This window comes from Hypanus sabinus, chromosome 11, assembly GCF_030144855.1.
Source record: "Hypanus sabinus isolate sHypSab1 chromosome 11, sHypSab1.hap1, whole genome shotgun sequence".
NCBI lineage: Eukaryota > Metazoa > Chordata > Chondrichthyes > Myliobatiformes > Dasyatidae > Hypanus > Hypanus sabinus.
The window spans coordinates 73,239,626-73,258,542 of record NC_082716.1 but is presented as its reverse complement, the minus strand read 5'-3'; the positions used below and the strand labels follow the sequence as shown (position 1 = coordinate 73,258,542).

The 18,917-nt window shown below is 38.3% G+C and overlaps 1 protein-coding gene across 4 annotated transcripts in view; it reads right to left on the bottom strand.

Annotated features, from left to right (window-relative positions):
• LOC132402111 (potassium channel subfamily T member 2) overlaps window positions 1-18,917 on the bottom strand; it is an 884,531-nt gene that overhangs the window by 342,012 nt on the left and 523,602 nt on the right. The window lies entirely within an intron of this gene.

The following is an 18,917-nucleotide window of genomic DNA, read 5'->3' as shown; positions in this document are numbered from 1 at the left end:
AAAAGAGTAAATACTATAATTTCCAATTTTGGGTTTCATTTTCATCAAGCAACCTAACATTACAGAAAGTAATTAAAAAATTAATACAATTTTTATTCCCAAGTTACATAAAAGTCCATCACTACAGTACCCCAGCAATTTATGTTGTTGATTAGTAACTGATAGCATCAAAATATACCCCTTATATTCACTGAAGTGATGGAAAATATGTCATCTTTAGTAACTTGAAAATTCCGGCGATTTTTATGTTCAGAATAATGTTTCAGTTCTGTTTACAAAAAATAAATCATAAATAATGGAAGGAAACAACAAAATAAACTTTGAGGCACAAATCACAATTGAAAGGAATGAAAATTCACAAGCTTTTTGTAGGGTGGTTTATCAGAGGGTGTGACAAAAGTGATTTAAGCAGTTGTCACAACTAGAGGAACAAACAATGTAATAGAAAGTCAGCATCAAACAGTGTCCTAAGTGGAAAACAGAGTGATGTGATGGTATTAGGTTTGCTGACCATCAAGTTCTAAGCTTAAAGGCCTTAAGTGTTATCTGTTATAGATAGCTAGGGGTACACTTAATCAAGGGAGGTAATTCTGTCATTACCAAAATTTCAAACACTGGTTCACTTCCCAGTTCATTCTCCACTGTAGATTTAGCTGCTAATATTCACTACTTGAGTGATGGGTTCCCCCCCCCCCCCCACCACCACCAGGAAATACTTCCAGCTAGCAAACACTGTTCATTTATTTTCAAATGATACACATTTAAATTCAAACAAAAGTTTTCAAACATATTTAAAAGAGGATTTCTATCTTATAAAATCTTCCAAATTACAAACCATTTCTAAAACACCAAGGATTTGCAAAGCACAGGTACCATTCCTGTAAGCTAAAAAGTCATACCCACATACTGCAGATGAACCAGTCATTCATCGCAGAAATCAAAGGCAGAAGAATGGATTCTAAATCAACTCATGTTCTGTCATGCTTCTTGGTGTTCTTGGACTATTCCTAAAAAGCTGAAACTACTCTCTCTATTTATACTGTTGCTCTCCCACTTCAATAACTTCACACAAATGATCATTTTCAGATGCCTTTTAATGCAAGCAGTCTAAAAGCTTCTGGAGACAGAGTTCCCAGGTACCCACAATTAATTCTGTGAAGCTGACTCACTAATCGTCCAACTTGTTAATAGATCAGCTATTGACATACCAAATGATAATATCAATCTGGTCTGAGATCTTCCTTGAAGTAAGCAACCTAGCCAACAGACAAGGATGTAACTATAAATGAGTTGTACATGAGAATCTTAAAATCAATCATCTGGGTCATGGAGAGGTACTAGTACAGGAATGGAGGGATGGAGTAGGCTTGAATGATAAAATCATTGGATGGTCCAACTCAAGACAATTACCATATCAAATTACAATTTGCACAAGGATGTAATAAATATAAAGTAGCTTAAGCAGGTTTACTTTGGTTTAATCTGCTATAAAAACAAATGAGTACTTATTCATCCCCTTCTTTCTCCCTTTCTCCCATGGTCCATCCTCTTCCTCTAACAGATTCCTTCTTCTCCAGCCCTTTACCTTTCCCACCCACCTGGTTTTACCTATCACTTCCTAGCTTGTCCTTCCTTCCCTACCCCCACCATTTTATTCTGGAGTTTTTCTCCCTCCCTTCCTTTCCACTCCAGGGTCTTGGCCTAAAAAGTCAACTATTTATTCATTTTCATAGATGCTGCCTGACCTGCTGAGTTCGTTCAGCAATTTATGTGTGTTTCTTTGGATTTCCAGTATATACAGAATCTTTTGTGTTCAAAAATATCCTGTCCTTTCTTTCAGTGTTACCTTTCCAAAAGGAGGAAGAATGAAGTAGCACAAAATGAGCACTTTGTGTAGTAGCAATAAAGATTCTAGATGTGTTTGAGGCCAGTGAGAAGGTTTTGACATCATAATCCACAGGGATTTTCCACCCCTTCCACAAAAGGGGTATGGAGAGAAAGCAAGTACAGGGTTCTGAGTTGGTTGATCAGCCATGATCATACTGAATGGCAGTACAGGCTCGAAGGGCTGAATGGCCTATTCCTGTACCTATTTTCTATGTTTCTATGTTTTAAAATGCAAGGCCAATGCTACTTGCTCTCAGAGGTTTCTGATATTTAACATTTTGAAACATTAACCAATCTTAATCAAATTCTGAAGTTTTAAAAATTATTTTGAGCCATAATCTGCTGTAATGGGAAGCAAATGCTGCCTAGTTTGTTTAATCTGGTTTATTCACATTTAATTACTGTCTCTATTTCATGTACATACGACTGTATCAGCAACAATAGAACACACCTGGAGTCTGGTTTTGCTGTTAGCTGTTAACAAAACACTACCTTAATAGTAATTATTTCATATAGTAACTTAAACCAGGTAAATCAAGAGTTAACGGTGTTATGCATATATAGGTGTAAATATATAAATCCCTAAAACTTCTTCAAGCTTAGGTGGTGATACAGTCTTACGATGGTATGTAAGAAAATTCAGTTCAGATGCACAGGTTAATTAATGTGAGATGTTTGTAATTCAAAGGTGAGTGTTGTGAGAAGGTAATTACATCGCTATTACACAGATTCCATGACAGCAATACAAAAATAACAATAGCAGTAAGTTTTATCTCCAAAGTTGTTCCATTCCACACACAAAGTGTCACCGACAGTGATCTTCAATGAAAATCCTTTCAACACAATTGGTACCCCACCCGAATTCAGCTATGGGACATTCCAAAGTGGTGGCCACAGTATACTCAAACCAAATCCACGTATGGATTATCACCAACAGTAGCTTATCACAAAGGGGACCATCTTCAAGGGAACCACCACCCAGGCAAGGGTCAACACACCGGTAGATTCCACAAGGTTACCCCAATCACACACAACGTGATTGCCACTTATCCAGATCCATGACATACAAAATAACTCCAACAGTGATTTTCCACAGGGGTGCCTTTCTTCAGTGAACTACCACACCCACACAAAGGGTAAACACACATGTGGTATTCACAAGGTTTTCCCCTCACCAGAGAACCCACTCCTGTGGATTAACTAAGTGACAATCACACTTTCGTAGCCAAATGGAAACAAACTCATCCTCACAAACCACTTAGAGAGAAGAGTCCAAACAGTGATCTCTTTGTCACTAGGTTTCTTCTGTTTCAAAACTTCCTCTCCCCTCTTCTCTTCTCTGCAAACTTCTTCTAGTTGCAGCAAACTTGTGAGAGTCATTTATCAATACTCTGGATCGATCTCAACTCACCCCTTTTGGGCTACTGAAATTTTAAACCAGCGACCGACTCACTGGTGTCTTTCATTGACCAAGTACATCTTGACTCTGACCTGTGTATGTCTGTGTATCTGTGACTGTCCTTGTAAAAAGTAAACAAGCTGCAGAGAAACCATAATATTCGATTGACCATCAAATATCTCTCTCTTTCTCTCTCCCTCCCCCCTCAAACAGTGTCCAAAAGTCAGACTCATTGTCCCGGCATTTTAAAGTGACAGTCCACAGAAAATATGAACCCTGGGGTGAAAAACATCAATCTGCCTGAATGAGGAAACAAATATGCAGGGCCTTAACAAATCAGAGTGAACGATAGATAAAACCTTAAAACAAAGGTGAAAGGAAGTTTAAATTAAAGTAGATGAATCCAATTTCAAATCAGATAAACAAGGAGAAATTTTTGCTTCTTTCCAGCTTTGAAAATGGGCAGCAAAATAATACTGTTATGTTTACCTTTCCATTTTTGAAAAGCAGTCAACCTTAGGCTGAACACTTCACACATTATCAAATCACATTTTGTGATTTACTCTCCAAGATTATTGCACAATTTGATTAAATTATCCTTCATTGCATACTGAACAGGGTTGTCATCAATCTTCTTTAATTAGTTTAGCGTAAACATTTATCGAGGGCGTTTGACCTGAAAGGTTTTAAAGGCTACGACAGCTTCAAGTTCAATAAATTTCTTCATGCATTTGGCCAATTTTTACTAGTATCCTGTAAATATCTTGAATCTCTTTGTACCAGAGATTGAAGGTAATGGACATAATGAGATGCATTCAAAGAGCCATAATCTGTCTACCAGCCCAAAGTAGTTAAGTATCTTTCATTCTTCCATCAGAATAGTTTGCAATTAAAAAAAAAGAGAATGAAGCACTCAGGGAATACTTTCAGAGAACAGCACCTTCAAATTGCCTTGATTTCTTTAAAAAAAAAACTAGCAAAATTGAAGTTGACATAAAAAGGATTTTCTGTTCAGTGAATCATTCACCCCCCCCCCCCCGCCCCCACAGAGATCAACACATTAAATCTCCATTTAAAGTCAGAATTGTTATCATTTACACTATGGGGAAAGAATTGATTTCTGACAGTCTGGACAGAAAGCCAACATGCAAGGTCTCCATGGGAGAAACAGTTAAAAGTAAATGAACAATTGCTGTTGTGAAGTTTTTCGACATTATTCTCTGAACACAGTATATATGAGAAGATATAGCAAATTTCCATCAACCACAAAGCCATAGGGCATAGGAGCAGAATTAGGTTATTCAGACCATTAAGTCAGCTCTGCCATTCCAACATGGCTGATGTATTATCCCTCCCAACCTCATTATCCCATCTTCTCCCTGTAACCTTTAACACCCTTACTAACCAAGAACCTATCAATTGCAGCTTTAAATATGTCCAATGACTTGGCCTCCATGGTTATCTGTGGTAATGAATTCCAGAGATTCACCCAACCTCTGTAAGAGAAATTCATCCTCATCTCTATACCAAAGGGAAGTCCCTCAGGTTCTAAACTCTCCCACTGTAGGTACCATCCTCTTCACATCCACTCTATCTAGACCTTTCAGTATTCATCAGGTTTCAATGAGATCCCCCTTCATTCTTCTAAACTCCAGCAAATACAGGCCCAAGGCTTTCAAATGCTCCTCATACATTAAGCATTTCATTTCTGGGATCATTGTTGTGAACTTCCTTTGGACCCTCTCCAATACCAGCACATCCTTCCTTAGACAAGGAGACTAAAACTGCTCACAAAACTTCAAGTGCTGTCTGATCAATGCCTTATAAAGCCTCAGGTTTACATCCTTATATTATTGTCCTCTTCAAATGAATGCTAACAGTGCATTTGCCTCCTTTAACACTGACTCAACCTACAAGTTAAACTTTAGGGGATCCTGCACAAAGATGTCCAACTCCCTTTGCACTTCTGATTTTTGAATTTTCTCCCCATTTAGAAAATAGTCTACAACTGTATTCTTTCTAGCAAAGTACATGACCATTACTTCCCTATACTATATTCCATCTGCCACTTTGCCCATTCCCCTAAACTAACTAACTCCTTCTGCAGACTCTCTACTCCCTCAACACTACCTGCCCCTCCACCTATCTTTATATCATCTGCAAATCTGGCCAGAAAGTCATCAATTCCATCATCCAAATCATTGACTGAAAGATTAATGTGGTCCTGTCACTAACCCCTTCAGATACCCATTAGTCACTGTCAACCAACCTGAAAAGGCCCCCTTAATTCCCCTTTCATAGAACTATAAGGATTTTAAAATTCTCTCTATATAGTATATTTCTAAATGTATAATAATAGTACTGATCAGAAATGAATATAATTATCTCCCTTTATCAAACACAACAACTTTAAATTGATGCTGCACGTTATACATGATAAAATTCTGAACATTAAAAACACTATAACAATGCTGCAAATCTGAGTTCAGATGCAATTTGAGAGCCTGTGGTACACTGAATGCCAGGTGACCCATGTAGTCTTTGCAGTACTGAAAGTCTGTGTCATTACCGTTGCTTTTGCTGCACACTCGTGCTCTGTGATAGGTGCTGATACATTTGTTTTGCTGATGGGGGGGAATTGTGCTTGTTGCCACCTACACGCAGGAGGGAGGGGAGCTGGGGGAGACTTTGGGGTTCTAACATTTAACCGTCATTCATTCTTTGGCTCACTCCTCTGTTTTCGTGGATGCTTGTGAAGAAAAAGCATTTCAGGATATACAAACCCCATTTCAAGAAAAGTTGGGATATTTTCCAAAATGCAATAAAAACAAAAATCTGTGATATGTAAATTCACGTGAACCTTTATTTAACTGACAAAAGTGCAAAGAAAAGATTTTCAATAGTTTTACTGACCAATTTAATTGTATTTTGTAAATATACACAAATTTAGAATTTTATGGCTGCAACACACTCAACAAAAGTTGGGACAGAGTTAAAGTAAGATTGAAAAGCGCACAGAATATTCAAGTTACACCGGTTTTGAAGACTCCACATTAAGCAGGCTAATTGGCAGCAGGTGAGGTATCATGACTGGGCATAAAAGTAGCGTCCATCAAAGGCTCAGTCTTTGCAGGCAAGGATGGGTCGTGGCTCACCCCTTTGTGCCAAAGTTCGTGAGAGAATTGTCAGTCAGTTCAAAAGGAACATTTCTCAACGCAAGATTGCAGAGAATTTAGGTCTTTCAACATCTACAGTACATAATATTGTGAAAAGATTCAGAGAATTCAGAGACATCTCAGTGCATAAAGGGCAAGGTCAGAAACCACTGTTGAATGCGCATGATCTTCGAGCCCTCAGGTGGCACTGCCTAAGAAACCCTCATGCTACTGTGACAATTATAGCCACCTGGGCTCGGGAGTACTTCGGAAAACCATTGTTACTTAACACAGTCCGTCGCTGCATCCAGAAATGCAACTTGAAACTGTATTACGCAAGGAGGAAGCCATACATCAACTCTATGCAGAAACGCTGGCGAGTTCTCTGGGCCTGAGCTCATCTCAGATGGACCGAAAGACTGTGGAACCATGTGCAGTGGTCAGATGAGTCCACATTTCAGCTAGTTTTCGGAAAAAAATGGGCATCGAGTTCTCCGTGCCAAAGATGAAAATGACCATCCTGATTGTTATCAGCGAAAGGTGCAAAAGCCAGCATCTGTGATGGTATGGGGGTGCATCAGTGCCCACGGCATGGATGAGTTGCATGTATGTGAAGGTACCATTGACTCTGAGGCGTATATTAGGATTTTAGAGAGACATATGTTGCCATCAAGACGATGTCTCTTCCCGGGACGTCCATGCTTATTTCAGCAGGACAATGCCGGACCACATTCTGCACGGGCGACAACAGCGTGGCTTTGTAGACACAGAGTGCGTGTGCTTGACTGGCCTGCTGCCAGTCCAGATCTATCTCCTATTGAAAATGTATGGCGCATCATGAAGAGGAGAATCAGACAACGGAGACCACAGACTGTTGAGCAGCTGAAGTCTTATATCAAGCAAGAATGGGCAAAATTTCCAATTGCAAATCTACTACAATTAGTATCCTCAGTTCCAAAATGATTAAAAAGTGTTATTAAAAGGATAGGTGATGTAACACAATGGTAAACATGCCTTTGTCCCAACTTTTGTTGAGTGTGTTGCAGCCATCAAATTCTAAATTTGTGTATATTTACAAAATACAATTAAGTTGATCAGTAAAACTAATGAAAATCTTTTCTTTGTACTTTTGTCAGTTAAATAAAAGTTCACGTGAATTAACATATCACAGATTTTTGTTTTTATTGCATTTTGGAAAATATCCCAACTTTTCTGGAAATGGGGTTTATATACTGTATACATTTCTCTGACATTAAATGTACCTTTGAAACCTTTGAATTTTCAACATACATTTTCCCATTTGGCTTTCCAAATATCTTATTGGAGAAGTACCAAATGGTTCCCTTGTTTAACTTGTCAACCATCATGAACATCCATGCATTTTACATGGTAACTCCTGTGTAAGTAAGAAGATGTAGCCCTCCACTGAATCGATGAAGAATTGAGGAAGGAGGGTGCCCACTAGAAAACCCCTATGTGTCAACCCTGTGCCATTCCCTACATCAACGCAGTCTCAAGCAAGTTCTCACAACCTTTTTGCATGCGGAATATTAACACCTTATCCTGTGTTTTTTGATTTTTTTCGTATCCCGACTGTCCATCTCCTAATTACTGTCCATACCACCATAGCCTTCATCACCCCTGTCTCTACAATCACCTTTAGTTTTGGCCTTTTTATCATCCCTAGTTCTAGGAATTCATCATGAACTTAACTTCAACTCCCGAGGCTATAAGCCCCCACTATCTCACTAGCTCTCTACCTCATGTTTAGAATCAGAATCAGAATCAGGTTTACTATCAAAGGCATATGACGTGAAATTTGTTAACTTAGCAGCAGCAGTTCAATGCAATACATAATCTAGCAGAGAGATTGTAAAACTTCAAACAGGTAGGTTGCAGACAGAAATTCAAGTGGTGAACTTCTGCTCATTTTAAAAAAATAAAACAAACTCTAATGGAACATCTAAATGCTGAAATGCCATGTTAAATTACTTCATACTTATAGTGTAAATACCAGAATCATACTCACCCATTCCTTCGTCTTGCTGATCTACACAGTTCCTCCAAATCCACCTTAGCCCCGTCACTCTATTTTCTTTCCCCTTCTGTTCTTCCTCAACCCACCACCCACACTCTCCTCCCACTAGATACCCTTCCCTTACTGTTTACACCAGCCCCCAACAGCACTCTTATTTGTGTCCATGCTCCACCAGCCTTTCCTAACAGATTTCAGCATTTGCAGCTGTGTTACCTGGACCCATCACTTGCTAACCTCTGTCACCATTTCTACTCTTCTCTTCTCCATATGCTCATCATCCTTCCTCACCTGAATGTATGTATCGCTTGCCAGCCATTGCTCATAACATTCTACTGGCTCTATTTTTTAGACGAGGTGAAGAGTCTAAACCCAAAAGGTCAGCTGTCTATTTTCCTCCACAGATGCTGCCTGAGCGGCAAAATTTGCTCTAGCAGTTCACTTCTTCTAACCAAACTAAATGTAACTAACAGTAAAGTAAAAATTAGAAATTTACCAAAGCATGCAGTACATAATTATAAACGTTAACATGAGGAAATCGGCAGATGCTGGAAATTCAAGCAATACACACAAAATGCAGCAGGCCAGGCAGCATCTACAGGGAGAAGCACTGTTGATGTTTCGGGTTGAGACCTTTCATCAGGGCTAACTGAAAGAAGAGATGTTAGGAGATTTGAAAGTGGGGGAGGGGGAAATCCAAAATGATAGGGGAAGACAGGAGGGGGAGGGGTGAAGCTAAGAGCTGGAAAGGTGATTGGCAAAAGGAATACAGAGCTGGAGAAGGGAAAGGATCATGCAACTGAAGGCCTAGGGAGAAAAAGGGGGAGGGGAGCACCAGAGGGAGATGGAGACCAGGCAAAGAGTGATTGTAAGAGGGGCAGAGGGAGAGAAAATAAAAAGGTAGGTGGGGGGGAGGGAGGGAGGGAGAGAGAGAGAGAGAGAGAAATAAGGGATGAGGTAAGAAGGGGAGGGGGTCATTAAGGGAAGTTAGAGAAATCAATGTTCATGCCATCAGATTGGAGGCTACCCAGATGGAATATAATGTATTGTTGCTCCAACCTGAGTGTGGCTTCATCTTGAATATAAGGTGTAAGGTCTATCACTCTTTGCCTGTTCTACATCTCCCTCTGGTGCTCCCCTCTCCCTTTCTTTCTCCCTAGGCCTCCCATCCCATGATCCTCTCCCTTCTTCAGCTGTGTATCCCTTTTGCCAATTAACTTTCCAGCTGTTTGCTTCATCCCTCCCCCTCTTGTTTTCTCCTATCATTTCCGATCTCCCCCTCCCCCTCCCACTTTCAAATCTCTTACTACCTCTTTTTTTCAGTTAGTCCTGACGAAGGGTCACGGCCTGAAGCATCGACTGTACTTTTTCCTATAGATGCTGCCTGGCCTGCTGTGTTCCACCAGCATTTTGTGTGTGTTGCTGTAAACATTTATGTTCTGATCATAATTAAGGCCACGAGAAAAATTAAGATAGGAAGCAATAATCATAACCAAATTAAAGTTTGCCACTTCCATTATTAATTTATGAAAAGGTGTACTTCATACTATCTTAAATTCACAGGGACTGAAAATGTATACTTCAAAACTGGAACAGAGCTGCCTGAACAATATCATTAATTATGAAGAGGAAGACAGTGTAACTCGGTGGATTATAGAGAAATCACAAAACACCTGAGTGAAATCTCCTGCAGCAGCAGAGTTAAAATTGAAGCATAGGGACTGTTTGGCCAGAACAGGTTGGCTGCCCTCATGATCAGAGGACGCATCTTATCATGGCATGTTAATCGGATTTCCATGAAACCGCTGCCTCCTTCATAAGCTTCAGAGAGATTTATGGCATCAATTTATAAAATGTAAATGAAATATTTATTTAACTGATTGCCTTTGCGGACATTAGAAGCAGTCCTGCATGAAAGTAGATAGCATTTAAGGGGAAGTCAATGATGAAAGTAGGTTTGGGATTATTTTTAAATTGATGAAAAATTCCTAGGCACTTGGTCTCAGGGATTTATACTTCTAATTTCTGCTTTTAAGTGAGCAGTTTCTGCAAGCAGAATCTTAATGATCAATTTTCATATGATCTGGACAGATGGCCTGAAATTCTATGGTCTCTTAAGAACCATGAGTAAAATGAGTTTGATCACATATGACGCAATGATTCATTTTAAAGCTCTGTATAAAATCTGGCAAACCCCACAGTAATTGCCAATTGTTTCTCACACATTGTAAAAATAGGGCTTTTGGGAAATATAAAATCTGCATTTAGTGCAATATGAGAGCTTCTCTCTATCTCTGGTTGAACTATTGTTAGGACTAAGTAAAGAATCATATAATCTGTGTGACCTTTAGTAGAATATTGATAAACAAAAGGAAAAATTATAAAGTACACTTTGATTAGCAATTGAATGAATTATTCATCCATTAAAATTAGTAATTTTTTCCCCATTTTTCCATTAAGTACAAATGGAAGAAGGAAAAATATTAACCCAAGATGTATAATGTTCAATTTCAAATAATAATATATCTTTTCAAAAATTCACAATATTCAAATTTTAATGAATGTACCCTTAGAGGAATTAAATTGTGATTACATATCAGTTGCTCACCAATCAGAATTTTCATGAAAATTCAAATATTAATATAATTGAGCAAAGTTTTCTGTTACAAAATATTTCAAATACTACTTACATTTAACTCCAAGAAGGAAATGGGGAGAACACAAATAGAACATGTAATAAAGGACATTTGTGTTGATCGAAGTTAAGCGTAGATACTTTGGGACAAACCTCAACATCAAAAAGGCAGTGACTTTCCAGGCAGGTAATCAGAATCAGGTTTATTATCACCGGCATTTAATGTGAAATTTGTTAAATTAGCAACAGTAGTTCAAGGCAATACATAATCTAGCAGATAGGAAAAAAATAAAAGAAATAATAATAATAAATAAACAAGTAAATAAATTACACATATTGAATAGATTTTTTTAATGTGAAAAAACAGAAATACTGTATATTTTTTTAAAAAGTGAGATAGTGTTCAAAGATTCAATGTCCATCTAGGAATCGGATGGCAGAGGGGAAGAAGCTGTTCTTGAAACACTGTGTGTGTGCCTTCAGACTTCTGTACCTCCTACCTGATGGTAATAGTGAGAAAAGGGCATGCCCTGAGTGCTAGAGGTCCTTAATAATGGACACTGCCTTTCTGAGACGCCACTGCTCCCTAAGGACATCCTGGGTACCTTGTAGGCTAGCACCAAAGTTGGAGCTGACTAGATTTACAACCTTTTGCAGTTTCTTTCGGTCCTGTGCAGTAGCCCCTCCATACCAGACAGTGATGCAGCCTGTCAGAATGCTCTCCAAGGTACAACTATAGAAGTTTTTGAGTGTATTTGTTGACTTGCGAAATCACTTCAAACTCCTAATAAAGTATAGCTGATGTCTTGCCTTCTTTATGACTACATCAATGTGTTTGGACCAGGTTAGGTCCTCAGAGATCTTGACACCCAGGAACCTGAAGCTGCTCACTCTCTCCACTTCTGATCCCTCTATTAGGATTAGTATGTGCTCCTTTGTCTTACCCTTTCTGAAGTCCATAATCAGCTCTTTCGTCTTACTGACGTTGAGTGCCAGGTTGTTGCTGCGGCATCATTCCACTAATTGGCATATCTCACTCCTGTACACCCTCTTGTCACCACCTGAGATTCTACCAACAATGGTTGTATTAAGAGCAAATTTGTAGATGGTATTTGAGCTATGCCTAGCCACACAGTCATGTGTATACAGACAGGAGAGCACTGGGCTAAGCACACACTCCTGAGGTGCACCAGTGTTGATTGTCAGCGAGGAGGATAAGCTATCACCAATCTGCACAGACTGTGGTCTTCCAGTTAGGAAGTCAAGGATCCGATTGAAGAGGGAGGTACAGAGGCCCAGGTTCCGCAGTTTCTCAATCAGAATTGTGGGAATGATCATGTTAAATGCTGAGCTATAGTCAATGAACAGCATCCTGACGTAGGTCTTTGTGTTGTTTAGGTGGTCTGAAGCTGTGTGGAGAGCCATTGAGATTGCATCTGCCATTGACCTATTGCGGCAATAGGCAAATTGCAATGGGCCTGGAGCAGGTTAAGTCTATTTAAACAGTAAAGTTCGCAGTATAATGTGAATCAATGTCAAGCTGAGGGTGGAAAATCCTCATCATAGTCATTGAATCATGGGCCTGTATAACACAAAAACAGTTCCTTTGGCCCAGCACATTCTTGGTTACAATGATGGCTATTTATATTTATCCCACATCCCTACATTATGCCATATTCCTGTATGACTCTCCAATCCAAATACCTGCCTAAGTGCCTTTTAAATGTTTAAGTTGTTTTTGCCTTGACTTCCTCCTCCGGCATTTCCAAAATCCATCACCTTCCACGTGGAAAAACATGCTCCTTTGATCTTTTTTAAAATCCTCCCATTTTAAACCTACAATATGCCCTTGAATTTTTAAATTTTCTACCCCAAGGAAAAAGACTCTGATGTTTGTAACCCTGAAATACTGTTATCTCTATAAGGTCACTCTCAGCCTACCTACACTCCAGAGAAAATAAACTCAAGTCTATCCAATCCCTTCATGTAATCAAAGCTCTCCAATCTAGATAATATCCTGATGAATCTCTTCTGCTTTCTTTCTAAGTTACCACACCCATCTTGAGGTATGGTGACTGGAAGTGTACACAATACTCCCAGTGCAGTCTAACCAACATTTTATACAGTCCATCATGATGTCCCAAACTGTGTACTCAATACCTTCATCTATGAAAGCAACCATTTCAGATACCTTCCCTATTTCCCTATTTATATACGCCATCCTCTTCAGGAACCAGGAACTTGCAACCCAAGTTTTTCTGTACGTCAATATTCCTAGGGTCCTTGCCATTTACTGTATTTGTCCCGCCTGTATTTGGCATCCCAGAATGCATTATCTCATACTTGTCTTCATTAAGTTCAATCTGCCACTGATTGACTAATTTTTTCAGTTGATCCATGTCCCTTAAACAACCTTCCTTGCTGTCTACGATTTCACCTATTTCTGTCATCAGCAAGCTTACTAATGTGGGAGAGGAAAGGTGGTAATTGAATTATGATGGAATAAAATTAAATAACTGCAAAAGACTACATCAAGAAAGTACTTCTACTGTTCGTGGATTCAATGACAAAGGCTGTGTATGTCAAGAAAGGCAGGCATACATCACAACACGTGCAGTGTTCCAAATGTCACAATCTGACCACTTCATTTTAATTTGCAACTCTTACATCAAAGCACTTTGTCAGCTGCACTTTCTAATGTTCCCATTTCTACAGCCACCACTGACATTTAGTCTCATTCGGATCCAAATGCATTTTCTCACAAAGCTCCAATTCCATCAATCCACATATCCTCATTGTTTTACCCTGACTCATTAGTCTCTTTCTCTCTGTGCAGAAACAAGAGATGAAGCTGAAAATGGGAAATATTTCTCTGCCATCAGCCAACTAACTCGATTGAGTCAACAGGGATATTAGAATGAATAGGCACCAGAGATGGAAAGATAAGTACTCACAATCACCTGGTGACAGAATTCTATTTCAATAAGATATTGTGGATATAATACTCTTCTGATAAGGCATTAGCAGTGAGTGAAAACAAAACAAAAACTGTAAGAACTTAAAAATTCTCATTTTAGTCCTCAGTTCCTAACAAATCCTCCAGCAATGCTATTGGACATGCAGCAGGACTACAGTGATAACTGATGAGTTTCATCTACTAATACAGACATTCACATGTTCATAGGGCTAATAGGAAAGATGTGGGCCTGTGCACTAAAGGTGAACATCAGCAGCCAATGTACATTGCATCAGGAACAGAGATAGGACAGAGGTGTTCCCAACAGAGACTGAATGACTCTCCAATCTCTGATGCTGTGGCTCAGGGAGGGTAACTACTTCTGGAGGTGGATGGTTAGGTGTTGACCTGAATCACATTGTGCGGATAAAGTGGACATGCTTCTCAGTGATATCCAAAGAATTACAAATAGTCCATTTTTGAATTACAACCACACTAAATACAATAGATATTTTACCATTGGTATCCCATACCCTAATAACCTATCAGAAACGGAAACATAACAATCCTTCCTTCGGCCTTGAAAATATTCTTTAATGTCAACTTCTCACAAGATTTAGACATTCAACCCAACATCTCCTGACATGGTTTGGCATCAATTACTGTCTTCTGAACCTACTATGAACACCTTTGGGATCTTTCTCTAGTTTAAAATGCTGATTAAATGAAAAGATTTGTGGTTTTGTTTGATAATAGAATCAGTAAAACTAGTTGATAAAATGCTGAAAGACTCAAATAAAACTCTATGATAAAATAATTATTTGGAAGCTTTTGTTGCAATAAAAGGTGTTCATTAAGGTGAAGAACAAACAAGAAGTTGTTAAGTGATTCACTTTGGCAAGAAAATGAGATGAGATAATATGATGTAAATGGTACTATATTAACTGCAGGAACAGAGACCCCTGTGGGCCTCTTTAAAGGTAGCAGGACAATCCAGAAGACTTTTAAAAAAGGCATTTGGAATTCCTGTCTTAATAAAAATAAGCACTGACTAAAAGAGCAACCACTAATGGTAAACACTGACACAACATTGCTTAGGCCCTATGTGATGCCCTGTGGCCATGGGTGGATCCTTATAGAGGTGTCAGAGGGATATAATTAGGATAAATTCTGTCATGTGGAAAGAGAAATTGTGACATTCACCTTAAAGCTTAAGAGGTTAAAGAGAAATTTGACAGAAATATTCAAAAATGTGATTTTTCTGTTAATCAGGAAAAGGAGAAATTATTGATTTTATAACAAGCCAAACTGTTTGTGCCAAGGGCAAGTGTAAGGTTACTAATGCAGTATAATGTTTCATTCACTCTGTCCCAGTACTATAATTCAGGCCAACCTTGGGAAAGGAATATGATTACACCCCTCACAATGCAGCTCCTCTAAAGGATGGTATCCAATTAAAGGTAGTTTTATGTATCAGTTCAGATCCACTAGAAACTGGATTGACATCAGACAAGAAAGGCCATAAACAACTCTTCTAACCATCTGAGAGTTCAAAATCTATTACACAGAGTGCTAGAGATGAAAAGCCAGTGAACTACACAAAAGCCTTCAATATATTATCTGAGCAGATAAAATGCCTCCTAATCTAAACTTCATTTGTTCTAAATCTTTTGTTAGACCATAAATTACAAGACAAGTTACGCAAAACCTTTAAAAATGCTGAAATTAAATAGTGCATACATAAAAATAATATGTTTACACATTTGCACTCAAGTGGCTTTGTGACACAGGAAATTTATTTTCTGTTTATTAAATTGAATGAGCAAATATTAAAGAGGTTATTGAGTCTGTGGCAATCTCTAGCTGGTGGAATCAATACCAGTTCTAATTAACTATTTTACTCAAATGATTGTTGGGAGGATTACTTCGGCAATCCAAATAGAATGACATCACAATATTTATCACTTTCCATGAAATTACACTTCCAGGCACATCTCCCTCTTTCCTCACCTTTTTAAATCAGATGGTACCATTTACTTCATGACTGGTTAGCTCTTTCCTCCTGGAACATGTAACAATACAACTCAATCTACCACTTCCATCTTACATAGCCCACCATTTTTCTATCATCCATGTGCCTGTCTATGAGTTTTTTAAATGCCCCTAATGTATTTGCCTCTACCACCACACTTGCCAGGAAGTTCACAACTCTCTATGTAAAAATTTATCTCTGACATCCTCCTACATTTTCCTCCAATCTCCTTAAAATTATCCCCCCCTGTATTGGCAATTTTCATCCTGGGAAATAGTCTCTGGCCTTCTATTGAGCCTATGCCTGATCATTTTGTACAACTCTATCAAATTACCTCTTATCCTCCTTTGCTACAAAGAGAAAAACCATAACTTGTTCAACCTGTCTTCATAAAGCATACTCTCTAATTTAGACAGCTACCTGATACATTTTCTCTGCACCCTCATTAAAGCTTCTGCATCCTTGCTATAATGAGGAGATCAGAACTGAACACAATATCCCACATGTGATCTAACCAGAGTTTTATAGAGCTGCTATATTATCTTGCAGTCCTTAAATTCAATCCCCCGACTACTGAAGGCCAAGCACCAGGTCTTTTTAACAACTGTATTAATTTGCACAGCATCTTTGAGGGATCTATTTAACATGCACCCCAAGATTCCTCTGTTCTTCCACACTGCTAAGAATCCTGCCATAAACCCTGTATTCTGCCTTCAAATTCAACCTTCCTAAATGAATCATTTTACACTTCTCCATGTTGAACTCGATCTGCCACTTCTCAGCTCAGTTCTGCATCCTTTCAGTGATCTGTTGTAACCTACAACAACCTTGAAGTAACCACAAGGGAACATTTTTTTTATGTCTCATATTGTGTAATGAAATCAGTTTAAAGCATGCTACGTGGCATTCAGAAAATCACATTCAGAACACAGTAGAATTTTATATAAAGATTGAAAGATATTTAATTTGACCTGAAACTAGTAACTTAAATCTGAAGCAACCAATGAAGACATGATGCACAAGATAGCTGTTGTAGAGAGGAAAATTACATTAAAAATAATAACAATAAACAATGCTCAATATCCTCTCTAAAAAAACCAGAAAGGTCAAGAAAAGTTAAATAAAGCATTTGATCAATTGAAAAGGCAATAACGTTGCTGAAAAAATACAATGAGCCATGGACAAATCTCTTAACTCAGCAGAAGACCAAGGTATTGATAAGTAGAGGAGCAATAGAATACAGAAGTGGGCTTAGGAGAACATGGAAAGAACATTTAAAAGAAAAAGATTTGTTATTTAGTGTAGGAATACTTATATTTTGAATAAGGAAATTACAGCAAAATTAAATAAACATTGTAAAAGGCACAAAAATCTTTCTGGAATAACGCAAATGTACCTTAATATTTCAGAAACAAAGGAGAGAGAAATTAAGGAACTCAGACTAGTTAGCCTAACGTCAGAAATAGGAAATACACTGGATTCTATCATTTTGTAAGTGGTAATAGAACACTAGGAAACCAGTTGGACAGAGACAATATGGATTTATGTTAGCCAAATCTGCTGGAATTTCTTCAGCATAGTGAAGTTCAACAGAAAACCAGCACTGAAAATGTTTTGTTCCAATTATATGGAGCCCTAATAAGACCATATCTGCTATAATGTGTGCAAATATGCTCTCCCTGGCTAACGAAGAATATATTTTAGATATAGGAAGTACATTAAGGGTGAACTATTTATTCCTGTGATGGGAATTTGTTGCCTGAGCAGATATTAAACAGATTTGGCCTATACAAAAGGGAGAGCAGAGATATCACTAAAATTCAAAAACAATGTTCAACAGGGAGTTGCCAAGTTGATGTTTGCTTGTACTGTAAATCTGTTAATGTCTAGAACTGGGGTCATAATGTCAAATAATGTGTTGGCCACTAACATATTCTTTATTTCTCTGGAATCTTTTACCTAAGACAATTGTGGGAGCACATTAGCTGAACATATTCAAATCAGAGATCAATAGACTTTTAGACATTAATGAATCCAGAAATATGGAATTAGTGCAAGAAGATATCACAAAAAACAACAAATTAAGGTGAATGTAAAGTGCTGGATTACCGACTGCTGCTTCTGTCACTTTTTCTGAGATGACTCAAAATCAAAGGTGTATATAATGAATAGATAAGTTTGTATCAGGTTGATTGTCTGTCAAAAGTGCCTTGTTATCCAGATGCAAAAATTAAGATATCTGCTGGGAGCTGCCAGACTGCCTTGTGCCTTCCTGCCAGGGGAAAGCACATTCTGCTAAATACACACCAACCAATTTTGGTTATTGGTGGGCAGCAGCAGAATGGATCTCACCAATCCTCAAATCACTAAAGACATTGATTGAGTGTATTTTAGTTTCTCTAAGATTGTTTTCCAAATCCTTTGGGATTTGGTTGATGTCAACCGTTCCAGGCAATCCTTCTGGGCATTTACTGCATGTTGGCTGCTTTGCTTAGATTTCTGATCAACTAAGAAAAATTTGATTGTTGTGAGCTGCTGATGTTTTGCAGGCAGTCTTAAAATGAACAGAAACCCTCTGAGATTTTGAACTCAAGGAAACAGAGAGACTACACTACACTGCTATCTCAATCATCTGCGATACATCTTGGGAGAGGTTATGTGTTTGATATATTCTTGTTGTCATCATATTTAAACATTCTTCATTTAACGGCTGCTGAATAATTTTGCAAGACACTGAAGTTTCCAAAATAATCTTGAATTCAGAAAGTCTATTGATCATTCTCAAGCAGATTTTCAGCAGAATGGTTTTGGGTTGCAC